This window comes from Aquarana catesbeiana, linkage group LG12 (genome assembly GCF_042186555.1).
Source record: "Aquarana catesbeiana isolate 2022-GZ linkage group LG12, ASM4218655v1, whole genome shotgun sequence".
Lineage (NCBI taxonomy): Eukaryota > Metazoa > Chordata > Amphibia > Anura > Ranidae > Aquarana > Aquarana catesbeiana.
In genome coordinates this window covers 71,695,465-71,721,249 of record NC_133335.1, presented here as the reverse complement: position 1 = coordinate 71,721,249, position 25,785 = coordinate 71,695,465, and the positions used below count along the sequence as shown (strand labels likewise).

Genomic DNA, 25,785 nt, shown 5'->3' with positions numbered 1-25,785 from the left:
TATGACGGCATAAGGGGGCGTGGTCATTGGGTGATGACCACGCCCCCTAAAACGTCACAGTCCCAGCATGCCCAGGGACTGTGACGGCATAAGGGGGCGTGGTCACCACCTATATAAGTCAGAGCGGAGCGCTCAGAGTGCATTCCAGCCCCAGAGAGCGTCGTGTCAACATCAGGAGAAGAGAGCAGAAGGCAGAAGGCAGAAGGCAGAAGATTGAAGACCGGGCTCCTTCGCTATAGCAAAAGAGCGGCAAAAGAGCAGAAGAGAGCGGAGGAGCCCGGCAGAGGGTCCGGAGAGCGCGGAGAAGAACCGGAGAGACCCCCGAAGAGAAGAAGGCAGCAGACCGGGCTCCTCCGCTATAGCAAAAGAGCAGAAAATAGCGGAGGAGCCGGGCAGAAGACCCGGAGAGCGCAGAGAAGAACCGGAGAGACCCCCGAAGTCGGAAGAAGACCCCCGGAGCTGTCTAATAAATTACTTTAAAAATCTGTGTAGTGTTTTTTTTTTAATTGACACTTTTTCCCTAGGTGAATGGGTAGGGGTACGATGTACCCCATACTCATTCACATAGGGTGGGGGGCCGGGATCTGGGGGCCCCCTTATTAAAGGGGGCTCCCGGATTCCGATAAGCCCCCGCCCGCAGACCCCGACAACCAACGGCCAGGGTTGTCGGGAAGAGGCCCTTGTCCTCATCAACATGGGGACAAGGTGCTTTGGGGTGGGGGGGCCGCAGCGTGCCCCCTCCCCCAAGGCACCACCCCCCATGTTGAGGGCATGCGGCCTGGTACGGTTCAGGAGGGGGGGGGGGCGCTCGCTCGTCCCCACCCCCATTCCTGTCCGGCCGGGCTGCGTGCTCGGATAAGGGTCTGGTATGGATTGGGGGCGACCCCCCATGCCGTTTTTTTCGGCGTAGGGGGTTCCCCTCAAGGTCCATACCAGACCCAAGGGCCTGGTATGCTCCTGGAGGGGGAACCCATGCCAGTTTTTTATTTAAAATTTGGCGCGGAGTTCCCCCTAATACCAAACAATGCCGGGCATTGGCGGGGATCCAAGTCGGATCCCCGTTCATTGAAAGTCGGACACATGCCGGCTTTATGTCGCAGGGCAAAGTCGGATCCAAAGTAGGATGGCTGTCGTGTCGCACCAGTGTGAACCCAGCCTAAAACTGATAAGCAGACTACTGCCTGTCAGGTGGAAGCATTCAGGCAGTTGCACTGCCACCTGATTGCTTCTACACACTCCCTGTAATGGCGCCCCTGCCATGTATTCCGGGCTCCGCTTGCCCATCTGCGGCCCGGGACCGACATGGCGGGTCCCGGCGGGTGGAGGGATGTGTTTCCGCTTTCCTCCCCTTTTTTGTTGGTGACCCGGAAAGCGGCGTGTATGACATCACTTCTGGCTCACCCTGTCATTTTCCCCCGGCTAGCGTAGAGGGCATTTGCATTGTAATACATCCAGTGGAGCCCAGAGGAGACATGCGGGATCTGAAAGAGAACCTGCCACCAAAAAATCACATAGACGACTCTTTGTCCCCTATGTGATGAAAAAAGTTAAACAAAAAAAAAATTATGTATGAAAACGTTGATTGCAATACACGTTACATATCTCCGCGCACGCTGGAGTGAGAACCATAATTCTATCACAAGACCTCCTCCATAACACTAAACTGATGACCTATAGGGGGCTTTTGAAGTGTCACCTATAGAAAATATAGGGTACTGAAGTTTGTCACCATTTCACGGGTCTGTACAAATTTTAAGGTTTGGCATGTTGGGTATCTATTTACTCGGTGTAAACTTTTATATTTTATCAAAATGTGAGTAATTTATTAAGTTCGTTTGCCCTAAAATTCACTTTAGTGTGTTTTTTACTGAACCTGCCAAGACCTCTGCGGTAATATCAGGTTACATAAAAAAATGGAACTTGATTTTTCCTAACGGCTCCATGTCAGCACAGCTGGGGGGGCAGAGCCTATACCCATCTGTGCTGCCATGGAGCTCGTAAGTAAAGGAAAATTACGGTAAGTATTTGAATTCAATTTTCCATTTTTAAACATGCGTGCAAAAATGCAAAAATGGTTCTGGCAGCAAAAGGTTAAAGGGATAAATACTATTAAATCTTATTGAACGCTTCACACCAGTCAGTTGTGTTTTGTTGCATTTTTGGTGTCTTTGATGCATGTTAAAAAAACACACCTCATTGAAATGAATAGAAAATGCATCAAAAACTCGCCTGCAGTTGCGTTTTTTGAGTCATATGACTAAGTTTCTCAGGTGCATGCTGGGAAATCGGCACCCAGAAAATGCACTGAAAATGCATCAAAAATATGGCACAAGTGCATATGTGTATTTATTGCATTTTTTTCAACGGAGCAGCATGAAAGCAGCCTAAAGCCTCATAAACACGCTTAGAATTTTCGGACGACCGAATGTCTGTTTTTTGTGGCATGCTAGTCTTATGTCAAAAGTGAAGAGGATGCTCACAATACAAAATTTTTTCGTATGACAGAATTTAACTTCAGAAGTGACGTAATGTGTTGACTAGTTTTGTATGTGTTCTTTCGTTTCTGAGCATGAGTAGTCTTGCTCTTACAATTTTATTCTTACGAAAACCATACTAATGAAACGAAAAAATCAGACGTTGAGTTCACAGCTGACAAAAAATGTATAGTCTGCACATCCAGCTTTTGTCCGAAAAAGCGAAATCGGCTGTCGAAAGCACCGTACTAACGATCCGAAAATCGTCAGACAGCTCGTCGTACAAATTTTTCCATCCGATTTTTATATCGTGCGTATGGGCCTTATGGTATGCAAATATGTTGTAGCATAAAATCCTGACTGGGAGATGCAGATGCATACTTGCCAACTGTCCCGGATTTCCAGGGACATTCCCGGGACTTAGACACCATTCCCGAATTTGTGGTGTCCCGGTAAATGTCCCGAGAAATCCGGTTCTTCACGATTTCGCATCCGCCGCCGCCGCTAGAGGTTCGCGGCCGGCGGAGACATTGTCTCTGCCGGCCGCCATTTTTCTGTAGTTTAGGAAGACGGCGGGGGGGGGGCTAGACAGAGCTCCTGCGTCGCCTCCCACCCTCCGCCCCGCTCCGCCTCGCCTTGCCCCGCTCTGCCTTGCCTACCCCCCTCCCCGCTCTGCCTCGCCCCGCCTACCCCCCGCCCCGCTGCCAGTCTGATATGGAAAGGGGCGGGGGTTCTAGCCATGCGGAGGACACCTCTGAGGTGGGGGGGGAGCACCGCTGTGGGACTCCTGATGCAAGGAGGACACCTGATGTGAGGGGTCCGCCGGGGACACCTGATGTGAGGGGGGGCTCCACTGGGGACACCTAATGTGAGGGGGGGCTCCACCAGGGACACCTAATGTGAGGGGGGCTCCACCGGGGGCACCTGATGTGAGGGGGGGCTCCGCCGGGGACACCTGATGTGAGGGGGGGCTCCGCCGGGGACACCTAATGTGAGGGGGGGCTCCGCCGGGGACACCTGATGTGAGGGGGGGCTCCGCCGGGGACACCTGATGTGAGGGGGAGCTCCGCTGGGGACACCTGATGTGAGGGGGGGCTCCGCCGGGGACACCTGATGTGAGGGGGAGCTCCGCCGGGGACACCTGATGTGAGGGGGGGCTCCGCCGGGGACACCTAATGTGAGGGGGGGCTCCGCCGGGGACACCTGATGTGAGGGGGGGCTCCGCCAGGGACACCTGATGTGAGGGGGAGCTCCGCCGGGGACACCTGATGTGAGGGGGGGCTCCGCCGGAGACTCCTGATGTGAGGGGGGACACCTGATGTGAGGGGGGGCTCCGCCGAGGACACCTGATGTGAGGGGGAGCTCCGCCGGGGACACCTGATATGAGGGGGGGCTCTGCCCGGGACACCTGATGTGAGGGGGGGCTCCGCCGGGGACTCCTGGTGTGAGGGGGGGCTCCGCCGGGGACTCCTGGTGTGAGGGGGGGCTCCGCCGGGGACTCCTGGTGTGAGGGGGGGCTCCCCGGGGACTCCTGGTGTGAGGGGGGGCTCCGCCGGGGACATCTGATGTAAGGGGGGCTCCGCTGGGGGAACCTGATGCAAGGACGAACTCTGCTGGGACATCTGACGCAAGGACGGAAGGCTGGTGGCAGGCGACGTGGCTAGTGACACGCTCAGGGATCCCACTGATTCTGCATTATGGTGAGTTGAATGATTGCATTTTATATTAATAATAGAAATAATGTACTTCAGTCATCCTGACACCATAACAACCATGGTGCCGGGATGATTGAAGTGCTAACACCAGGTGTTTGGAGTATCTTTATCTGCTGATTGTTAAACTTTCTAGAATACACACATTTTTATTGTGTAGGATCTGGGACTGCTGTCCCGTCATTTACCCTCTCCCCCTCTCCCCCTCTCCCCCTCTCTATCCCTCCCCCTCTCCATCCCTCTCCATCCCTCATTCATCTCAGACTCTAACCACACCCTCTTGAACCACGCCCATTTAAGTCACGCCCACTATGTCGCGTAAACCACGCGCTTCGCGTGCCGCACTTGTATATTCTTCGTAAGCCACGCCTACAAACGAATGCCCCGCCCCCTAATTATTGTACAACTCCGCCTACAGCCACAAAAGTGTCCCACATTTTTTTTTTACAATGTTGGCAACTATGCAGATGGTACATATAGCTCGCCAAAAAAAAAGTAAATAGCTGCATGCGGCCATACTCAGGTCAACAAATATGCCTTATCAGTAAGGATAAGCTCCGGCGTGTTTGCACACCCCACGTGCACAGCCAGGAAGTTGGCACTGCGCTGCGCTAATCACAGGCAGTGAGACATTTCCCGTTCTCTGCAGCCTCGCATCGGGACAATGTCTCACTGCCTGTGATTAGCGCAGCACAGTGCTGACTTCTTGGCGGGCTCTGCATGTGGGCTGTGGGAACACGCCAGAGCTCATCCTTACTTATCAGTAATTATATATGAATTAGGCCCCTTTCAGACCTGCGGATCCGTATTTAGCCATCCGCTTGCTCAGCGGGGATCGCTCGGCTGAGCCGGCGGATGACAAGTCCGTCTCTGCACACTGTTCAGGGACGGACCTGTCAGAGAGACCGCTCTCCTCTATGGGGGGATCAGAATCGGATGATTACGGACCGCCTGTCCGTTTTCATCCGATCCGCCAGACGGATGGAAAATAGGACATCCATCCGTCTGGATTTTGCGGATCAGATTGGATCGGGGCGGATCACATGTCACCGCTGACATCCGTCGCTCCATTAGAGATATATGGAGCGACCGCTCAGGTCCGCCTGAAAAAACTCACGCTAATCACAGGCAGTGAGACATTTCCCGATCTCTCTAGCCGCACAACGGGAAAATGTCTCACTGCCTGTGATAAGCGCAACGCCGTGCCGACTTCCTGGCGGGCTATGCACGTGGAGTGTGCGAACACGCCGGAGCTCATCCTTAGTAAACACTGATGCAAGAAAGCAGTGTTCATCTGAATATGGCCGCATATAGCCATTCACATCTATGGCTGGACATGTCACATTTTTGTGGAAAAAACACCAGTATTTTTCACGCTAGCTACAGCATACAAAAAGGTAAATAAAAAAAAAAAAGATTAGACTCGGCCTTTTTCTGTTGTCACTTTTTTTGTTTTTCATATGGGCCCACTTTTCTATTTTATTTACATGTTTAAACTGGCCTGGGATTGCTTATACATCATTTTATGTGTGTGAATTTCCAAACTAAGCTCAGTGTGTGCACTTCCTCATGATATCACAAGGTCTCTCTCCGCCTACAGGAGGTGCGGCCTGGTCAGGCTCAGTTCCTGAAGACACTACGTCTATTACATACCTTTGTACTAATACAGAGAAGTGCAGGTACTGAAGGAGTGCTGAGTGCAGATCTCCATAAACTTTTACTTTATAGCTTCATATTGTTATGTTACGTTTACAGCTCTGAGTAATCTGCATACTGTCATTTCTGTAGGTTGGGTTTCATGGTACAGATTCACTTCCACATTTGTCTGTGTAAGAAACACGGAAATCTTCATAATTTATGACAGCTGATACAGATGATTGTATAAAGTGGAACAGACGGCATCAATCTGCAGGTAACAGATTATCATCAGCCAATGATTTATTGCAGACTCGATCCTGCTTGATTTGCAAATAGCTTTTAAAGGTGTATGCTTGTATCTATATTGTCTGTTTTATTTCTGAGCTATAGGCCTCATTCACACAGCCGTACGTCAGAGCAGAGGGCCGAATTTTTGCACCCATCTGGTAAAAATTATGCAATCGGCTGTATCTTTCATCTCGTATATCCAAGTGTTTACATCCGTACAAGAATGAGGGCTCAGCTAAGGACGCAGTATATATGCAACTAGATCTATGCATCTCTCTTTTATGGCCTAATTTATATGGGGCGTATGAATCTGCACCCTGCGCTTGGGGCCATGCACCCACACGGATGTCACTTTGGGAGCAGCGACTGTGTCTAGGCAGCTGTTGCGTCCTAATTAAGGATGGGCTCGCAGCTCCAGGTGCCCAAGCCCGCCAGGAAGCTTACACTGTGCAGCGCTAATCGCAGGCAGTGAGACGTTTCTCTGCAGCTGCGGATCGGGAAATGTCTCGCTGCCTGTGATTAGCTCTGTGCAGTGTAAGCTTCCTGGCGGGCTCAGGCATGTGGAACATGCCTAAGCCCATCCTTAGTCCTAATTGACAGCAAATTGGGGGGGGGGCCCGCACAGGTATGCATGGAACACTTGTGCATCTCCGTATAGTAAACCTGGCTGTTATACTCTGTATGAATTTATGCGTTCTATGCGAAGCCATGTGACTCGGGCTCGGTTCACGCTACAGTCCAGTCCAGTCTTCATTGACTTCAATGAAGAAGCTGCAAAAAAAAAGCATGTAGTGTGTTTTTTTTTTTTTTTGCTGCAGTTTTTATCACGGTTAGCATTTTTTAGTCCACTCAACAACAAATTGGCCAAAAAAAAAAGCATAAAAAATGCAAAACGCTTCAAAAAATGCATCAAAAACATGTGCAAAAAGCACTGCAGGCATGGATCAAAAGCAAACTGCATAGGTGTGAACCAAGCCTTAGATTCTTGGATGTACAGGAATAGGGATGAGTGCAGGCAGGTTTGGACACAAGTCCAAACCTGCCTGAGCTGTCCCCCCGGGTGGTTGTCAAAGCCGACAGCCAATCCTAGGCATTCCCCATAGCCACACGTATGCAAGAGGTGAATATATGTGCAACTGCAGGGAATGCCTCCGCTGCCTATAAATTGACAGCTACCCAGTGGGATATTTCAGGTGGTTGGATTTGTGCCTGAGCCCATCACTGTATGGAAAAATTTTGTAAAACTGCTGCAGCCAATCCATTGATTTATACAGGCTGGCTGCACTCCTCGAGCCCATAAGCACAATACTCTGTACAAACATGCGTGTCTATGTTCACATTGGACTGAACGTTTTCCCACACCTGAAACTGGCTAAGCTCCTATTCACACCTGAGCATTTTGTTGTGTAATTCCTGAAGCATGACAGTTCTCGGGATGAGGAATCCCGTTATGCTCAATGGACCTGTTCACATTTGGGAGTTGTGTGACTTGTCGCATGAAGCTCAGAAAAATACACTGGCTTCTTTGGGGCAGAATCTTGTGCTGTTGGTTGTAAAGACTTTAATGGGAGCACCTAAAATATGCATTTTTACGCAAGTATTTCAGGTGCCAAAAAATGCGCTAGTCTGCTCCTAGGCTGTAGTGCAGGGTAACACATGTGCGTTAAATGTACCATCGTGGTCTGGCATGGTGTGACTGGGCCCTAAAGTGTTGTACAGAACTTTTCTACCCTTGGAAAGCACATACAGAAAATGAATCAAAAATGCACCACCACATGTAATGTCTGCTCTCCCCTCCAGTATTTATTGCGTTGCCAGAAGCCTCCAAACTCACCTCTTGAGTTAGGCTTCATGTACACGGGGCGTTGTTTAACCTCTCCTGAACGTTTTAACTTGACAGCTAGAAACCGGCCTCTAAAAGCATCCGTTTGGCCGCGTTTACATGCCGCGTTTAGTTGCGTTTTCATCTAGAAGCGTTTGTAAAGAAAAAAAAATATATATATTTAAATGAAAAACGACTGTAAACGAAACGCTGCGAAACGCGAGTTAGGCCTCATGTACACTGCTGCTGGTAAACAAACGTTTAGGAGCAGTTGGGTATTTTTTTCAACTGCTCCTGAACTCTCCTGTTATCTTATCAGTACATGTACACAGGTTCGTTTACAGTCATTTCTAGGCAGTTGAGTTTAGAGGCTTTTTTTGGAACCACAAAAAATGCGTTCAGGAGCTGTGTTTAGAGGCATTTCAAGCGCGGCTACCCGCGTTTTCGTCTACAAGCGTTTTTAAAGGGAAACCTTTTATTTATTAGCCTGGAAAATGCGAAAAACACACCAAAAACTCAATTATCACTGCCTGCAAGCTTGATATACCATGTGATATTCCCCTCATCAGCCAATAATGCTGTACAATACACAACTTGCATTACTTGACACTGAAGTTGAGTCACCAACAGACGTTCCTCTGGCGGCACGCTTTTCCTCATGTTGGTGTCCATGCGAACTAGATGGGGTTTAACCTTTTTCCAAGAGAACTTCAAAGGTGGCAATTGACATGCGTGTAAAATTAAAAAAAATTCTCAGGGTAATTATGCAGCTGAACATAGATATTAGAAAGTATCCTGTGGACATGTGTTGAGCCATCAATGGATGTGTCCAGTAGCGACAAACTCTGGTCCTCTCATGCAATTTTCTACATCTTTGGAGCCTCAGCAAAAGCAACGTCAGGAGCATTTCCTCACACATGTTCATCATGGGATCCATATTAACAAACCAACTAAAAAATAACAGCTATCTACATGCACACTGCTTTCTCAGCTGCTACTCACACTGTTCTCTCAGAGAATGGCTAAAATAGTTAATACTTGTTTTTAGTGCTTTCTAATAATTTGAGAGGGTCTCCTGAGGTTATCTTTAGGCCTCATGCACACGAGATGCTGTTAAACTCGTGTTCAGAGGCAGATGGACACTTTTTTTAACTGCCCCTGAACTCATTCAATGTTATCCTATGTGTCCATGTACACAGTCTTGTTTTTAGGCAGTTGCGTTTAACCTCGTTTTTCCAGAAGCAAAAAAATGGGTTCAGACGCAAAAGTTGTCCACGTTTCAGACGCCAAAAGCGGGGCCCCATATCTCGGGGCCACTTAATGCTAGGAACCCCAAATTTCCAAACTGTGTTAGCACACCAAATTTGGGGTTCCCAGCACTAAGGAACCCCAGGATATGGGGCCCCAAAGTCGGGTCACAAAATGTCAAGCACTTTTCTGCAGCAGAGAATGACATTTTGTGACCCGACTTTGGGGCCCCATATCTCGGGGCCACTTAATGCTAGGAACCCCAAATTTGGATATGTTGTAGTGCTCGTTCCACTGTGTTAGCACACCAACACAGGATTCCTAGCACTAAGTGGCCCCGAGATACGAGGCCCCAAAGTTGGGTCGCAAAATGTCATTCTCTGCTCTGCAGACGCTTCTAGACGCAAACGCGCCTAAACGCGGCATGCAAACTCGGCAAACTGGCATGACCATTGCTGGTGGTGTATCGAGGCGCTTCTAACATGCACATTCTCAGCAGTGGGATAAGTTCTTGTGGACATGTGCAGGACTTGTCATCCTGTGCTGGCTAATCAAGTCATCCAAAGACCCAACACCTAGAAGAAGCCAGGAAGAAGATGTCAGGGCCTATTCAGTCTCCATTGATCTGTACAGGTCCCCTTTATATGAGCATAGAAAGCAAAGGCATCATAAGTCTTGGTAGCCTTGGCCTGTGCAGCCAGGATCCTTAATAATGACTGGATCAGCTTCACCGTCCTATAACTGCGGATGCTGCTAAAGATCAGGTTCTGGGGTCACTTCCTGTTTTCCAAACTGTTCATTATGAAGCAAATATATCTTTGTAGGCTGTTTGCATAATAGTCTGCTTTCCTACGATTAAATTGTATCTACAGGCTAACCATTTCATTTCTTTCTTTCCTTTTTTTTTTTTTTTTTTTTTAATAGACTAGGGAAGGATTAAAACCCCCTGTTATGTTTTCTATTGTTGTCTGTATCCCTGATGGGGTGATTCTCCCTTTTTTTTTGCCAGATCATTTAATGTTGATGTAAATGTTCTGGTTCTTAGGCAGGCAGCTTCTACACCCCAGAGGATCTTCACAAGTATCAAGAGCTTGTAGTGTAATGCAGCCTTTCCCAACTGGGGTGCCACAGTGTCCTGGTTGAGAAATGACTGTGCACATTACTGCTCTCTCTGCCGACAATTGGCAAGTTGGGGAGACTTCATCCTGAGTGCTGACCTGCTCTGCCAGTTCATCTGGCTGTGCGGGGTGCCAAATATAAATTGAATGAAACCTGGAAGTCAGCCAGGCAGGAAGGTGTCTGGATCAGCCATGTGTGTAAATCTGCATTTTTTTTAACTAAAGGGTAAGTGTGTGTGTGTGTGTGTGTGTGTGTGTGTGTGTGTGTGTGCAGTGGCTTGAAAAAGTAGTTGTACCCCTTGAAATTTTCCACATTTTGTCATGTTGCAACCAAAAACATAAATGTATTTTATTGGGGTTTTATGTGATAGACCAACACAAAGTGGCACATCATTTTGAAGTGGAAGGAAAATGATAAATGGGTTTCAATTTTTTTTTTTTTTACAAATGAATATCTGAAAAGTGTGGCGTGCATTTGTATTCAGCCCCCTTTTACTCTGATACCCCTAACTAACATCTAGTGGAACCAATTGCCTTCAGAAGTCACCTAACTAGTAAATAGACTCCACTTGTGTGTAATTTAATCTCAGTATAAATTAAAGCTGTTTTGTGAAACTCTCAGAGGTTTGTTAGAGAACCTTAGTGAACAAACAGCATCATGAAGGGCAAGGAACACACCAGACAGGTCAGGGATCAAGTTGTTTAGAAGTTTAAAGCCAGGTTAGGTTATATTTAAAAAGAAGAAAAAAAAATCCCAAGCTTTAAACATCTCACGGAGCACTGTTCGATCCATCATCCGAAAATGGAAAGAGTAAGGCACAACTGCAAACCTACCATGACATGGCCGTCCACCTAAACTGACAGGCCAGGCAAGGAGAGCATTAATCAGAGAAGCAGCCAGTAAGCCCATGGTAACTCTGGAGGAGCTGCAGAGATCCACAGCTCAGGTGGGAGAATCTGTCCACAGAACAACTATTAGTCGTACACTCCACAAATCTGGCCTTTATGGAAGCGTGGCAACAAGAAAGCCATTGTTGAAAGCAAGCCATAAGAAGTCCCATTTGCAGTTTGTGAGAAGCCATGTGGGGGACACAGCAAACATGTGGAAGAAGGTGCTCTGGTCAGATGAGACCAAAATTGAACTTTTTATCCTAAAAGCAAAACGCAATGTGTGGTGGAAAACTAACACTGCACATCACCCTGAACACACCATCCCCACTGTGAAACATGGTAGTGGCAGCACCATGTTGTGGGGATGCTTTTCTACAGCAGGGACAGGGAAACTGGTCAGAGTCGATGGGAAGATGGATGGAGCCATATACAGGGCAATCATCAAAGAAAACCTGTTATGCCCTGTATACACGACCCCTTTTGCCATCGGAATAAACTCTGAAGTTTTTTCCGACGGAATTCCGCTCAAACTGTCTTGCATACACACGGTCACACCAAAGTCTGACTGTCCAGAACAATGTACGACGGGACTAATAAAAGGAAGTTCAATAGCCAATAGCTTTCGTCTCGTACTTGCTTCAGAGCATGCGTTGTTTTTGGTACGTTGGAACAGCATACAGATGAGTGGGATTCCCGATAGTAATTAGTTAGGAAATTAGGAAAAATTTAGAACATGTTCTCTAAGTCCGTCTGAATTTTCGACGGAAAAAGTCAGATGGGGCATACACACGGTTGGAATATATGATGAGAAGCTCCTATCAGACTTTTTCTGACGGACATTCCGCTCGTGTGTACGCGGCATAAGCCTGCAAAAGACTTGAGACTGGGGCGGAGGTTCACCTTCTAGCAGGACAACGACCCTAAACATACAGACAGAGCTACAAAGGAATGGTTTAGATCAAATCATATTCATGTGTTAGAATGGCCCAGTCAAAGTCCAGACCTAAATCCAATTGAGAATCTGTGGCAAGAGTTGAACATTTCTGTTCACAGATACTCTCCATCCAATCCGACACTCTCTAGATGTGCGAAGCTGGTAGAGACATCCCCAAAGAGACTTGCAGCTGTAATTGCAGCGATGTGGAAAAATGTGGAAAATATGCTGTGTGTATGTCTGCACATTACTTTTGACTCTGACCCCTACACTCTGTATAATCAAAGCTGCTTTTGTAATCTAGTGAGACTACTTTTTTATGGTTCGTGTACACTTGCGGCAAGGAATGCCTCTCTTCTGAAAAGCAATTCCTGCTCGCATCACTTTTCAGAGGCATTTGACAGGTGGTGAAGAGGCAACCTGTCCCCTCCTGATCGCCTGTTTTAACCCCCAAAATTCAGAACCACTATGCTCCAACCAGTTGCGATGTAGCCCCACTCACCTGAACGGGTCCCGGTCGGGGGCGGTAATGCCTGTTGAATGCAACGGGGGGTATAATTCCTGCCACGGCTGCAAAGCATCACAGCTGCAGCATGTACGGAGGAGTTTTTTGGGGGGGGTAAACGCAGGTGAATGAGTCCCTAGACTGAGGTACCTCGAGGCTGAAAATACTTTTAAATGGCGCCTTAGCTGAACAGAAGTTGAGAAACACTGGTATAATGTAACAAAAAATAAAACTGAAGTGTCACACTACTGCTAAGAGGGTCAGATACAAAATTATTCAAAGAAAAAGTCTGGGACTATCCAAAAAGTAGCTAACTGGTTTCGGGGGTCCAGGAGCACTCTCTTCATCAGGGCTTGATTGATCACAATGGGAACTGACTAGAAATGAACTGGACCTGTACTGTAATTTATTTTTAGTGTAATTACCAGCACAGGCTATATAATTATATATATAATTTATTATTCTATCCCAAACTAAAAAGAAAAGTTTTGCTATACTAATTTTTGCCGGGCCATCTGGCTTAAAGCCCAACTCTGTGTGTTTAAAAAAAAATGGTCCCTTGTTGTGGAGCTATACCTGCACTACAAGAATGAATTGCTTGATTAGGTCTAGGGAACACAAAAAAAAAACTGATTTTCTTTCCTGATTCTCCAATCCTCCCTGCTGCTGTACTGGTCCCTTCAGCATCTTCTCCATTGTGCGCCACTGGTCTAAGGTCCTGACGTCATCAAAACTATTTCAGGGTCTATAGTCCTGCACTGGATGTGAGGACACTGAGGAATAGTCCACCGTTGGAGGATCAGGTATGTAAGGCCTTTCACCTTTTTTCCCTAGATAAAACAGTTAACTTTTGCAGTGCAGGCTCAGCCTCACTCCAAGGGATCATCTCATAGTTTCCTGGAGTTGGACTTTGAAGGGTCCGTAAACCCATGTGAACATGCTTTAACCCCTTGCCGACCAGTGCACGACGATATCCGTCAGCACAATGGCACGGCTGGGCATTTGGACGTACAGGTGCGTCCCCTTTAAATCGCGGCGTAGTGGGCGAGCGCCCGCTGCTTACTCCGTGAGCATGCCTGCGTGTCCCATGGACTATGTCCGGCGGGGGCCCATGATCGTATCACGGAGCGGCAGAACGGGGAGATGCCTATGTAAACAAGGCATTTCTCTGTTCTGCCTAGCAACATGACAGAGATCTACTGCTCCCTGTCATCGAGAACAGTGATCGCTGTCATGTTCTAGTGAGACAATCCCCCCCCCCTACAGTTAGAATCACTCCCTAGGACACACTTAACACCTTGATCGCCCCCTAGTGTTTAACCCCTTCCCTGCCAGTGTCATTTACACAGTAATCAGGACAAAAAAAAAAAGAAGAGTAAAGCTATGCCAATCAGTGCCACATCCAGTATTGAGAACAAAGAAGAAAATCTCCCCTAAGGTGGCACATAGAAATTTATAGTTAAAAGAGTGTGTAAAGTATTTGTAATACAAAAATATTAATGTTTAGACATGATCATTAAAAATGGTACATGTACAAGTATAAAGAAATGTTTAAAAAATGTTGGGTGTTGTCAACATATTTTACAACGCATATGAAGTCCTCTTTGCATCCAATGCGTATAATCTCTCTCCTTCAGGGGTGTGTGAAGAGGAAAATGCATCTATAACATGGTTAAGGAACAGTAAATTTCTCATAGTATAAAATCTATAATCAAGTAAGCAAGTTGTATAAAAGGTTTACCCTATACTCTTACATAGTACTTTATAGCAAAAAAAAAGTTTCAACATTCCATCATGTGACATTTAAAAACAAGAGATGACATGTGGCAGTCAGAGCTGAGTCTGTAGATTCGCCAATATACAGTATCTGGGCATCAAGGTCAGTCTTTGAATGGGGTTATCTTTGGCTTGCATTTGAGGTTATCACTTAAACTGTCCTCTATTACAGGGTTTTCAGCTTGGGCCCCAGTATATCCCGCTGGCCAACTTCTTGCTGCGAGAGGAGTGCCCTCACCCCTCTCTTTGGGGACTCGTCATAACACCCTGTTCCATTCAAAGACTGATCTTGATGCCCAGATACTGTATATTGGCGAATCTACAGACTCAGCTCTGCCCCTGCCGCATGTCTTCTCTTGTTTTTAAATGTCACATGATGAAATGTTGAAACTCGTTTTGCTATCAAGTACTATGTAAGTGTATAGTGTAAACCTTTTATATAACTTGCTTACTTGATTATAGATTTTATACTATGAGAAATTTACTGTTCCTTAACTGTTATAGATGCATTTTCCTATTTACACACCCCTGAAGAAGGAGAAAGATTATACTCCGAAACGCGGTGCAAAGAGGACTTCATGTGCGTTGTAAATATGTTGACAACATCCAAAACTGTTTAAACATTCCATTGGTTTATACTTGTATATGTACCGTTTTTAGTGATCATGTCTAAACATTAATAAATATTTTTGTATTACAAATACTTTACACACTCTTTTAACTATATTTCTATGTGCCTTTAACCACTTCAGCCCCGGAAGGTTTTACCCCCTTCCTGACCAGAGCACTTTTTACAATTCGGCACTGCGTCGCTTTAACTGCTAATTGCGCGGTCATGCAATGCTGTACCCAAACGAAATTTGCGTCCTTTTCTTCCCACAAATAGAGCTTTCTTTTGATGGTATTTGATCACCTCTGCCATTTTTATTTGTTGCGCTACACGGAAAAAGACCGAAAATTTTGAAAAAAAATGATATTTTCTACTTTTTGTTCTAAAAAAAATCCAATAAACTCAATTTTAGTCATACATTTAGGCCAAAATGTATTCGGCCACATGTCTTTGGTAGAAAAAATGTCAATAAGTGTATATTTATTGGTTTGCGCAAAAGTTATAGCGCCTACAAACTAGGGTACATTTTCTGGAATTTACACAGCCTTTAATTTATGACTGCCTATGTCGTTTCTTGAGGTGCTAAAATGGCAGGGCAGTACAAAACCCCCACAAATGACCCCATTTTGGAAAGTAGACACCCCAAGGAATTTGCTGAGAGGCATGTTGAGCCCATTGAATATTCATTTTTTTTTGTCCCAAGTGATTGAATAATGACAAAAAAAAAAAAAAAAAAATTACAAAAAGTTGTCACTAAATGATATATTGCTCACACAGGCCATGGGCATATGTGGAATTGCACCCCAAAATACATTTAGCTGCTTCTCCTGAGTACGGGGATACCACATGTGTGGGACTTTTTGAGAGCCTAGCCGCGTACGGGGCCCCGAAAACCAATCACTGCCTTCAGGATTTCTAAGGGCGTACATTTTTGATTTTACTCTTCACTACCTATCACAGTTTCGGAGGCCATGGAATGCCCAGGTGGCACAACCCCCCCCCCCCCCAAATGACCCCATTTTGGAAAGTAGACACCCCAAGCTATTTGCTGAGAGGCATGGTGAGTATTTTGCAGCTCTCATTTGTTTTTGAAAATAAAGAAAGACGAGAAAAAAAAAATTTTTTTTTCTTTTTTCAATTTTCAAAACTTTGTGACAAAAAGTGAGGTCTGCAAAATACTCACTATACCTCTCATCAAATAGCTTGGGGTGTCTACTTTCCAAAATGGGGTCATTTGGGGGGGGGTTTTTGCCACCTGGGCATTCCATGGCCTCCGAAACTGTGATAGGCAGTGAAGAGTGAAATCAAAAATTTACGGCCTTAGCCTGAAGGCGGTGCTTGGTTTTCCGGGTCCCGTGCGCGGCTAGGCTCCCAAAAAGTCTCACACATGTGGTATCCCCGTACTCAGGAGAATCAACAGAATGTATTTTGGGGTGTAATTTCACATATTCCCATGGCATGTTTGAGCAATATATCATTTAGTGACAACTTTGCGCAAAAAAAAATAAAAAAAATAAAAAATTGTCTCTTTCCCGCAACTTGTGTCACAATATAAAATATTCCATGGACTCGACATGCCTCTCAGCAAATAGCTTGGGGTGTCTACTTTCCAAAATGGGGTCATTTGGGGGGGTTTTGAACTGTCCTGGCATTTTATGCACAACATTTAGAAGCTTATGTCACACATCACCCACTCTTCTAACCACTTGAAGACAAAGCCCTCTCTGACACTTTTTGATTACATAAAAAAATATTTTTTTTTTTGCAAGAAAATTACTTTGAACCCCCAAACATTATATATTTTTTTAAAGCAAATGCCCTACAGATTAAAATGGTGGGTGTTTCATTTTTTTTTTTCACACAGTATTTGCGCAGCGATTTTTCAAACGCATTTTTTGGGGAAAAAACACACTTTTTTAAATTTTAATGCACTAAAACACACTATATTGCCCAAATGTTTGATGAAATAAAAAAGATGATCTTAGGCCGAGTACATGGATACCAAACATGACATGCTTTAAAATTGCGCACAAACGTGCAGTGGCGACAAACTAAATACATTTTTAAAAGCCTTTAAAAGCCTTTACAGGTTACCACTTTAGATTTACAGAGGAGATCTACTGCTAAAATTACTGCCCTCGATCTGACGTTCGCGGTGATACCTCACATGCATGGTGCAATTGCTGTTTACATTTGACGCCAGACCGACGCTTGCGTTCGCCTTAGCGCGAGAGCAGGGGGGACAGGGGTGCTTTTTTTTTTTTTCTTTATTATTATTATTTTTTTATCTTATTTTTAAACTGTTCCTTTCATTTTTTTTTTTAAATCATTTTTATTGTTATCTCAGGGAATGTAAATATCCCCTATCATAGCAATAGGTAGTGACAGGTACTCTTTTTTGCAAAAATTGGGGTCTATTAGACCCTAGATTTCTCCTCTGCCCTCAAAGCATCTGACCACACCAAGATCGGTGTGATAAAATGCTTTCCCAATTTCCCAATGGCGCTGTTTACATCCGGCGAAATCTAAGTCATAAAATGCTCGTAGCTTCCGGTTTCTTAGGCCATAGAGATGTTTGGAGCCACTCTGGTCTCTGATCAGCTCTATGGTCAGCTGGCTGAATCACCGGCTGCATTCTCAGGTTCCCTGTTGAGACAGGAGAGCCAGAGAAAAACACGGAAGACGTTGGGGGGGGGGGCATTCACTCCCACTGCTTGTAAAAGCAGTCTAGAGGCTAATTAGCTGCTAGGATTGCTTTTACATGAAAGCCGATCGCTGGCTGAAAAGAATGATACCAAGATGATACCTAAACCTGCAGGCATCATTCTGGTATAACCATTCAAAGTCGTGAATGGCGTACCTGAAGACAAAAAAATGGTTAACAATAAAGCACAGTAAACGGTAAGGTATAAAAAATTGCATACCTGAAAAACAAACATGATAAAACATAATAACAATAAAACATTGCAGAATAGAATACAGTAAAAAAGAGCAGAACAAGAGAGAGAGAATAGAGAGAGAGAGAGAACAATAAAACGACAACTATTTTTTTTTTATTTTATATTTTTGTATGTGTTTTTTTTTTTACACTTTTTTTTGTAACTAACTTTTATAACTGTAACCGGTTCCAGGTTCGGGTCTCTCAAAATGCGATGGCATCTTGGGAGACCCTGTGAAAGTGTGCCTAGTCTGTGCAGTGCTGTACCCTACACTAATACTCAACTAATGAATGGTAGCGTTCAAAACATTCACCAATGCAAAGACCAGGATTGTCAGGACAGGAGGGACAATAATAGCGGATGTCACGCCTATATCCGCGCTTGCTGCAGACACAACATCTTTTTTGGGGGGGTTCGCTGGGTAGGGGTACTCGGGAGGACATAAAGAAAATGCCTCTCATGCAGCCGACTGCATTTGGTTGGGGATGTGAATGGGGGAAGTACGGGCGCTGCAGAAGCGGTGGGTTCCCAATTAGGATTGGCGAATGCAGCAGGAAGGGCACTATGGGCACGACGGGCCTGTGTTTGTCTTTTTGGTGGCAGCGGGACACTACTTGTGCTTGCCAGCTCACCAGCTTGAACTGCACTTATGGGACTCGCCACGTCACCAAGTGTTACTGCAGTGCTGGTTTGACTACGACCGGGGTGTACTAGGCCGCTGGTGCTTGCCAGTTCACCAAAACGCTACAAAAAAAACTGTTAGCGATCGCAGGGATCAGGCCTGACTCTGCGAACGCTGCAGTTATGCGTTTAGTGTTTTGTAAGTGTCAGTGATCAATCGATACTGCACTTGGGTGGGCTGGGCTGGGCCGGGCGGAGGGGCAAAACGCAGGTGCTAGCAGGTATCTGGGCTGATCCCGCTAACACTGCGTTTGTGGGAACCCTAAACTGCTGGGGACGCTAGTATAGATCTGATCAGATCAGATATTGATCCGATCAGATACTATACCACTAAGGGAGGTGTACGGTGCGTGCATGGGTGTTAGCGGTACTGGCGCTAACCTGACGCTGCCTGGGGCTGGTGCTTGCCAGTTCACCAAAACGCTACCAAAAAAACTGTTAGCGATCGCAGGGATCAGGCCTGACTCTGCGAACGCTGCAGTTATGCGTTTAGTGTTTTGTAAGTGACAGTGATCGATCGATACTGCACTTGGGTGGGCTGGGCCGGGCGGAGGGGCAAAACGCAGGTGCTAGCAGGTATCTGGGCTGATCCCGCTAACACTACGTGTTTGGGAACCCTAAACTGCTGGGGACGCTAGTATAGATCTGATCGGATCAGATATTGATCCGTTCAGATACTATACCACTAAGGGAGGTGTACGCTGCGTGCGTGGGTGTTAGCGGTACTGGAGCTAACCTGACGCTGCCTGGGGCTGGTGCTTGCCAGTTCACCAAAACGCTACCAAGAAAACTGTTAGCGATCGCAGGGATCAGGCCTGACTCTGTGAACGCTGCAGTTATGCGTTTTGTAAGTGACAGTGATCGATCGATACTGCACTTGGGCTGGGCCAGGCGGAGGGGAAAAACGCAGGTGCTAGCGGGTATCTGGGCTGATCCCGCTAACACTGCGTTTTTGGGAACCCTAAACTGCTGGGGACACTAGTATGGATCTGATCGGATCAGATATTGATCCGTTCTGATGCTATACCACTAAGGGAGGCGTATGCTGCGTGCGTGGGTGTTAGCGGTACTGGCGCTAATCTGACGCTGCCTGGGGCGACGCATATCACCGCCGGGCGATCAGGGGGCTAAACCTTTATTCGGTAATAAACGGCGGGTGCCCTGACACTATAAAAAATAAATGAACTAACCAGCGTCACCCGTAACGGTTATACGGTGATCAGTGGTGAAAGGGTTAACTAGGGGGCAATCAAGGGGTTAAAACATTTATTAGATAGTATATGGGGGTCCCTGTCGCTATAAAACGCTGACGGCGAACCTAAATATTTACCTCCCTAACTAGCATCACCAGCGACACTAATACAGCGATCAGAAAAATGATCGCTTAGTGACACTGGTGACAGGGGGTGATCAAGGGGTTAAAACTTTATTAGGGGGGGTATCCTAGACCTAAAGGGGGGTAATACTCACTGCCCTGACACCATGCAGTAATCAGAAAAAAAAAAAAAATACTGCTGGTGTCAGTTTGTGATTGGGGGGGGATCGGGGGGCGATCGGGGGGGGATCGGGGGTGTAAAGTATGCCTGGCATGTTCTACTGTGTGTGTGTGTTGTGCACTTACATGTCTTCTCTCCTCGGCGCTGGGACGGAAACTGCCAAGCCGAGGAGAGATGACATCACATCCTCTGCCTGTGTGAAACTACACACAGGCAGGGGAGGATTCCGATTGGCTGGGAGCGATCGCGAGGGGGGGGCCACGATCGGATGGTCTCCCCCTAGCCTCCCGACGCTCCCAGTCAAATGCCGACCGCCGCTGGCACCGGGGGGGGGTCCTATCGGACCCCCCGCCCGCGGGAGGCAGATCACGTACGGGTACGTGATTCTGCCTGCCCGTGCCATTCTGCCGCCGTATATGTGCGTTAGGCGGTCGGCAAGTGGTTAAAGTCCACCTTAGTGGAGTTTTTTTTCTTTGTTTACACAGTAATCAATGCATTTTTATAGCACTGATTGCTGTATAAATGACAATGGTCCCGAAATAGTGTCCAAAAGTGTCCGATGTGTCCGCCATAATGTCGCAGTCATGATAAAAATCGCAGATCACCACCATTACTAATAAAAAAATAAAATAATACAAATGCCATAAATACCCTATTTTGTAGATGCTTTAAAGCGGGGTTCCACCCAAATTTTGAACAATATCTGTATGTATTCTCTTCCTTGCCTAGATGCTGACATGCCGTTTAAAAAAATTTAAATCCCCGTAATTACCTTTTATTTTTCTATTCTTCTTTGCACTTCCTGGTTCTCCTCCCGTGGGAGTAGGCGTGTTTCTAGCCTCTCCCAGACTCCTGGGAGCTAGTCTCAGGCTTCCCAGGATGCCACTGAGCATGTGCGGGAAGGAGCAGTGAATGCTGGGAGCACAGCATTCACCACATCCAGGAAATAAATGCTTGTGGGCTTCAAATGCCCACAACGAAGATGGAAACCGCCTGCAGTGAATAATATAAGTTATTCTTTCCGACGAAATCTGAGACAGGCGTACATATTACACACAATATGTGAGTATGTAATGCTGAGAAGAAAAGTTTGTGAATGAACTCAAAAAAAAAAAAACGATAGATAGGTGGACCCCCGCTTTAACTTTTGCGCAAACCAATCAATATACGCTTATTGCATTGTTTTTTTTTCTTCCCATAAATATGTAGAAGAATACATATTGGCCTAAACTGAGAAAGAAAATTAGTTTTTTTTCTTTAATAATTTTTTTTTGGGATATTTATTATAGCAAAAAGTAAAAAATATAGCTTTTTCTTCTTTTTTTTTTTTTTTTTTTTTTTTCTTTTTTTTTTTTTTGTCGCTCTTTTTTTGTTTGTTCACAAAAAATAAAAACCGCAGAGGTGATCAAATACCACCAAAAGAAAGCTCTATTTGTGGGGGGAAAAAAAGGACGTCAATTTTGTTTGGGTGCAACGATGCACGACAATTGCACGATGCGCAATTGTCAGTTAAAGCGACGCAGTGCCGTATCGCAAAAAGTGCTCTGGTCAGGAAGGGGGTAAATCCTTCTGGGGCTGAAGCAGTTAATATGAGTATGTAGGCAGGTGCCAGCATTTTCCCACCAATTTTCCCGAGATTCACATAGAAAGGCTCACTGAAAGGCCCTGGGAGAGCTGCTGGGAAACCCTGCCAAGAGGTAGGCTGTTACTCTGTCAGTCTGTGCCCCCATCTGGGGTGCAGCAGTCGGGATTCCCTGAGGGGCTGGGAACCTGAGGACTCCATGGACTTCTAACTGCCAGCTGTTGGACGTATTGCCTTTATGGACTTTCTGCCAATTATGGACTTTGGATACTTAACTACCTCTTGTGGATCATTTGCCTTAATGGACACTTGCCTCTAAAGAACTATGGACTCTTCTGTTATTCAGGTATTATTACCTTATGGGCATTAGAACACCTTTGTACAGGAATGTGTGTAAGAAGGTGCTTTACAACTGTTCCTGTATGTTTACCTTTCTTCGGTAAGGTTACCATTAACTGTTAATTGCCTGGTTTTAGGTCTCTCAAAGGGGTGCATGCACGGCGTATCCAAAGAACAGGGCTTGCAATACAACAAGGGGACTGAGCTAGAGGAAGATGCAATACATGGGTCAAGGGTTGCCAACTGTCAGTAAATGAATGGACAGTTTGTAAAATCCATCATTTTTACATCCTGCCCATGAATGTTCTTCCAGACATGCAGATGTAAAAATCACTGATTTTTGCGTGCTGTTCTTTTGTTACAAAGTATGTTATTAGTGCTAGCTCATTGGTGTCCCCTATGCAGGATCCCTTATGGAAGAATCAAGAAAGTTCCTAATGTATAATATTGAGCTTGCACAGGGTGGCAACACAGAAGGATGGTGTTCAGCCACAGCAGGGTTGCCACCTTGCATAGGGGACACCAATGAGCTAGCACTAATAGACTTAGTACAGTTGTGCTCGTAGGTTTACAGACACTGGCAGAATTCAGGAGTCCAGAAACGCATTGACCTTTTTATACACACACACTAATTACAAGCACACAGATCACAGGTGAGGATGGTTACCTTTTAATAGCCATTCAACCCCCTTTGTGTCAACTTGTGTGCATGTTATCAGGCCAAAATCACCAGGGTATGTAAACTTTTGATCAGGGTCATGTGGGTAGTTTCTGTCGCCATTATGATTTAAAAAGAGTAAACACAGTTGATTGATAATAAATGGCTTCAGCCAAACACTAACCATAAATAAAAGAAAAGTTTTTGTGTTATCATTCATATTCTCTGAAAAATGGCCAAGAAATCATACATTCTTCCAGGGTATGTAAACTTATGAGTACAACTGTAAAAAAAAGAGCAGCACACATAGACAATATATTTTTTGATGCTTATAGAGGAACTTCAGGCTAGAAAATAAAAATGGGCGGACAGGCAGGATTAGCAGAAGCTTTGTCTCTTCTGCATTAACGCTACATGCCTACTTGTCTACTCCTGTACAGTAAGCTGTGCAAGCGCAGCTCACTGCACATGTATGGCAATGCCAAAGCTGATGGAGTGTGGAAGTGATGTCATCTCAGTCTGGTCAATGACCGCGGCTGGCAATAGAGACCTGGAAGCAAGGAATTCCGGATACAGTGCATCATTGGATTCAAGGTGAGTATAGTTCAGCTTTAAAGTTAATTTCATGTTATAGGTTTACTGAAACTTTACCTACTTCCAGCCCTTAGGACATACTAGTATGTCCTTGGTGGAAGTGCTTATACCAGGATCATGGCTGCACCTACAGCCATGATCCCGGTATCAAAATTTGCAGCCAGTGATAGGCTTTCTTATGAAGGTGATCCACGCAGCTCTATAGCTACTGGATCACTTTTATAGAGCGCAGAAGTGCGCCACCCCCTCCTCCTCTTCCGCCACCACTGTTGCACTGCTTCAACCTGTGTGGCTGTCTGAGTACAGGGCAAAGGAAGGTACAGCCTCTGCGACAAATTAAGCCAGAAACAACAAGGATTTTTTCACTTCTGGTTTTGGTTTGTTTACAAGCTGTTACTGGTTTGTAAAGCATCTTATCAAACAGATCTCAGTTTGATCAGACTCTTTTGAGGGCAGAGAAGAGATCTGGAATTATCCGTCTATTAGACCACAGATCTCTCAATAAAGAGTATTTGTCACTGCCCATGCCATTACAAAGGATATTGTTCTTCTCTTGTGATGGTAATAAAGTTGATCCAAAAAAAAAGACAAAATGAATAATAAAATAAAAAATGTAAAATGTTCCAGTCCTACTGTGCTCATCAGCAAATGCGAACATGTATGTAGGTTCCGCACACATATATGTAAACAGTGATCAAACATTTAGATCCCTTTCACACTGAGGCATTTTTCAGGTGCTAAAGGGCTAAAAATAGCACCTGCAAAGTGCCTGAAAAATGCCTACCCTGCCACCCCTATGTGAAAGCCCGAGTGCTTTCACACTGGGGCTCTGCGCTGGCAGGACGTTAAAAAAAAGTCCTGCAAGCAGCATCTTTGGAGCTGTGTATATACTGCTCCTGCCTATTGAAGTAAATGGGCACCACTGCTGAAGCACCTGCAAAGTGCTTTGGCAGCGGTGCTACACGCAGGGCCGTCTTTTGGCATGGGCACGCTGGGCAGTTGCCCGAGGGCCCCACTTGCCTGGGGGGCCCCACCTGCCTAGCGACCCCAGCCAGGGCCAGACTGGCCTACCGGGATACCAGGAAATTTCCCAGAAGGCCACATGCCCTGGGGCCTTTGAGTTGCGGCTGCAGCGCTCCGCTCTTTCCCTTTCTCCTCCTCCTGTGTATCATGGAGCTGGCTGGGTCTCTGTTCGGCGGCCGCACTGTAACAAGGTCCCACCCCCCTAGACTCATGTAATAGTAGATTGAATCAGTGTTCCGCCTATCGCACAAGCTGGTCTAGGGGGGCGGGACCTTGTTACAGCACGGCCGCCGAACACAGACCCAGCCAGCTCCATGATACTCAGGAGGAGATGCCAGCTGTGTGTGTGTTACCAGGCGATGGTGAGTCTGAATTAATTGGCACAGTGATGCTGCATTCATGGGAAAAGTGAGGGTGCATTCATGGGCACACTGAGACTGCATTCATGGGCACAATGAGGCTGTAATGGTGGGCACAGTGAGGGTGCAATGGGTGGGCACAGTGAAGCTGCAATGGGGGGCACAGTGAGGCTGCATTCACGGGCACAGTGAGACTGCAATGGTGGGCACAATGAGGCTGCAATGGTGGGCACAGTGAGGCTGCACTTATGGACAAATGAGGCTGCATTTGATGGGCACAGTGAGGCTGCATTCATGGGCACAGTAAAGCTGCATTTGATGGGAAATCGTGCATGATTGTGTAGACAGGGCCCCGTTGCACTGTATTGCCCGGGGGCCTATAATGCTCCTAAGATGGCACTGGCTACACGGCGCATTTAACCCTTTCCTTGGCCGCTAGTGGAGGTTAAAAGTGCCCCGCTAGCAGCCGAATAGCAATCGGTGTGAAAGGGCTCTTAAGGTATTGTTGTGAATGCAATAATTTTAATGCCAGGCCTCCTGTTTTAACTGTAAACTTGTAAACTGTAAAGCTTTGGATAGTTTAATGTACCATATTCATTCCACGGGTTTTCAAAATTTTGAAGCATCACATGTTGGGTATCTCTTTGCTCGGTATAACATCATCTTTTGTATTTTACCAGAAAAAAATAGGGATTATATTGTGTTTTGTTTGTACTAAAAAAGATTAAAGTGTATTTTTTCCTGAAAATGTGATTTGATAAACTGCTGCACAAATATTGGGTGACATAAAAACTTGCAACAACCACCATTTTATTGTCCAGGGCATTTGCTTTCAGAAAATATATAATGTTTGGGAGTAATTTTCTAGCAAACAAATGCAGATTTTTTTTTTCATGTATGTGAGAAATGTCAGAATTAGCCTGGTAGGCAAATGGTTACTACTAAAAGGGAAGATAAAAACTGTGCTCAGACTATAGATAGCAGCTTACACTCACTAGACATATAGTGTAAACATAACTAACAAATGATTGTGCAGCGCTATGTGTATATATGAAAAAAAAAAGGCATAATAAAACAAATGGTGAATAAACAAAAGTG

The 25,785-nt window shown here is 45.8% G+C and overlaps 1 protein-coding gene across 3 annotated transcripts in view; it reads left to right on the top strand.

Annotated features, from left to right (window-relative positions):
• The first annotated feature begins 5,738 nt into the window (after nucleotides 1-5,738).
• Nucleotides 5,739-25,785, top strand: part of TMEM106A (transmembrane protein 106A) — a 91,574-nt gene continuing 71,527 nt past the window's right edge. For 2 of the 3 annotated variants that reach the window (XM_073608033.1, XM_073608032.1), the window contains exon 1: nucleotides 5,969-6,098. The gene's annotated coding sequence lies outside the window, so the exon portion shown is untranslated. Of the gene's footprint in view, nucleotides 5,866-5,968; nucleotides 6,099-25,785 lie in introns of those variants that run through there. The other variant, XM_073608031.1, reaches the window with a different exon arrangement.